The following is a 2515-nucleotide window of genomic DNA, read 5'->3' on the forward strand; positions in this document are numbered from 1 at the left end:
TTTTAATATTTTGCCTTTTTCTACATTACTTCACTCACTGTTAACTTATGGTATATTATTAAAATTAAAATCATGATCAATGATGCCATTGTTTTATTTCTGTGCTCTAAATATATAAATATTCTATAAAACTGTTATGTTTAAATGCAGATAAATGTTACAGTAAATATAGATAACATTAAATGCTTAGTCAATTTTTTAAATCATAAAACTATCTGTATTTTAAAATGTTTTCTGTATGCATTGATATGATGTGGTATTTATTCTTTGTAATACTTTTGTGGGAAATCACTCAAATTTTTGTTTGTTTGTTTGTTTGTTTTTGGCCCACACTTAGTACTGCTCAGGACACTCATGGATCACTGTTGGGAGATCTGGGGATTGTATGGGATGCTGGGAATTAAACCTGTGCAATTCATGTAGAAGACAAGTATCCTATTTGTAGTACTAGCACTCTGGCACAAATTTCACAAATTTTAAGTGTTAAGCAAATATTAGGCTAAAAATGGTAGCTCAAATGGTCTTGATAGGAAAACTTTTTCATAGGTCTTTCGAGTCATTTTGCTAAGATTTTGTTATTTTTTTATCTTTGAAGAAGAGAAAGGTTAAGATGTGTAATTTTTTCTCATAATATCTTTGCCAGATTTTTATGGCAAGATTTGCTGAACACATAGAACAATTTAGCAAGTGATCTATATTTTCTACTTTGGAAAGTTTAAGATCAGCCTTCTCCAGTTTATTTATATAGAAGTGTTACTTGCCCTTTCTTCTCCCATAAACAACTTATCTTTGAGAGAACATATTGAACTATATACTGGGTGATATTACCAAAACAGTACATGACAGGAACCTAAAAACCCCTAAGAAACTAACAGAAAATCTGTCCACTAGTTTTTCATCCTAAGCTCCATATACATGTTTAGGTGAAAGTATTCTTTAATATTAATACACAGTCTTTAAATCTGCTCTACTATTTAAAGTAGGTCTTCAGTATAGACCAATGCTATTTGAATAGGTATAGAATTACTTTCTCCTTAAATATATTCAGGTTAACAGTTTAAGTGCAATTTAATCATTTGTTGGATGAAAACTTATTCTTTTGGATGTCATTATGAATTTTCTTGATAGATAGGTATACTTAGTACTTTCCTATACAACAAAGTTTATAATAACCACAGTATCTGACAATGAATAAGTGAGTGATAAACACTTATTATTTGAATTATTTTAGTTATTATTGAGTTAAGAAATAGAAAATTATCAATCTTCTAAAATAAGATGTTAGCAAACTATCCTAGACTAAATCCAGATTATTCACTGATTATATAAAGAAATATTATTGGATACAGACGCACTAATTTGTTTACACATATTGTATTCTCTCAGAATTGGATGTCTTCTGATTTCAGAATTGAATACTTACAACAGAAGCCATAGGGCTCCAAGCCTAAAACATCTGCTATTTGCTTTAGTTTATAAGAAAAGTGTTAATCTCTGCTCTAAAACACAATTTTCACTAAATTGGAAATTAGCCAGACTATACCCACCCCTCTGGGTTCATTGTGGAAGGAATAGAAGATAGAACCATAGGTAAAAATTTTGACAGAAAACAACTATGAACATTTTTTGGTTTTTTTTTTTTTCTCTTGGAAAAGAAACAGGACTGGAGTGTGGTGGGATTGGATATGAAGCAAGGATATGGGCAAGACAGGTACTGAGGTTCTGAGGAATTCAGTGCTCACAATTTGTCCAAAGGTCTTGATGAGGGATATTTTTAACCCACTTCCTTCTAGGATGAGCCACTTTTTAGCTACCACATTTTCAAACTATCCATAGTAATCTTGCTAAAATTCCACTTGATGGTTATGTGGATCTTCTGGCAAATAGAAAAGTCGAACTAGTCCAGTATAGAGCCTCAATCACATGTTCTTTGTTCTGCACTTTGATGCAGATGAACATAATGACATGGCCAGCATGGACCCTAGCTACCATGTCAAAGGCCCCTCATGAATCTGTGTTAAGCCTGATGTGGGAAGCAAGAAGCAGATACTCTGGAACGAAATATCCCCAAGGTCACTTAGGTCAGCCTATACCAGAAATGGGCTACATGTGCTACCAAGCAGGCTGCTGTTTGCAGCCATTACTCATCATGCCCCAGGGAGAAAGAACAATTCTGAATTTTGTCTTGAAGGAACATAGTTGAGTTTATTGTTAAAGGTCACCAACTTACTGGCCAAGTCTCTACACAGCTGACACACTTCTCTGAATCGTCTTGTGTTGTCCAGTTATTATACTTCTCCCCAGAGGCTTCAGTTCAATCTTTCCCACAAGTTTAGGACTTTCATTGTCTTTTCAATAGCACAATTTCACTAAACTCGGACAGAGTAGGATTTAAGCCAGGTAGATTGCAGATGATTGTGGCAATTCCGCAGTAGAGGCCTGGACTTATTAAAGATCTATTTCAACATCTTTACTCCTAAAATGAAGAATCTCTGACTCCTGAGCCCACTTGATG

General features: G+C 33.8%; 1 non-coding gene across 1 annotated transcript; it reads right to left on the reverse strand.

Moving 5' to 3' along the window:
• Nucleotides 1-2059: 2059 nt before the first annotated feature.
• Nucleotides 2060-2191, reverse strand: LOC126025367 (small nucleolar RNA SNORA70). The gene has a single exon (XR_007501376.1). It is a non-coding gene; the product is annotated as a small nucleolar RNA SNORA70 (small nucleolar RNA).
• Between the last annotated feature and the right edge of the window lie 324 nt (nucleotides 2192-2515).

The sequence above is a fragment of the Suncus etruscus genome, chromosome 12 (assembly GCF_024139225.1).
Source record: "Suncus etruscus isolate mSunEtr1 chromosome 12, mSunEtr1.pri.cur, whole genome shotgun sequence".
Taxonomy (NCBI): Eukaryota; Metazoa; Chordata; class Mammalia; order Eulipotyphla; family Soricidae; genus Suncus; species Suncus etruscus.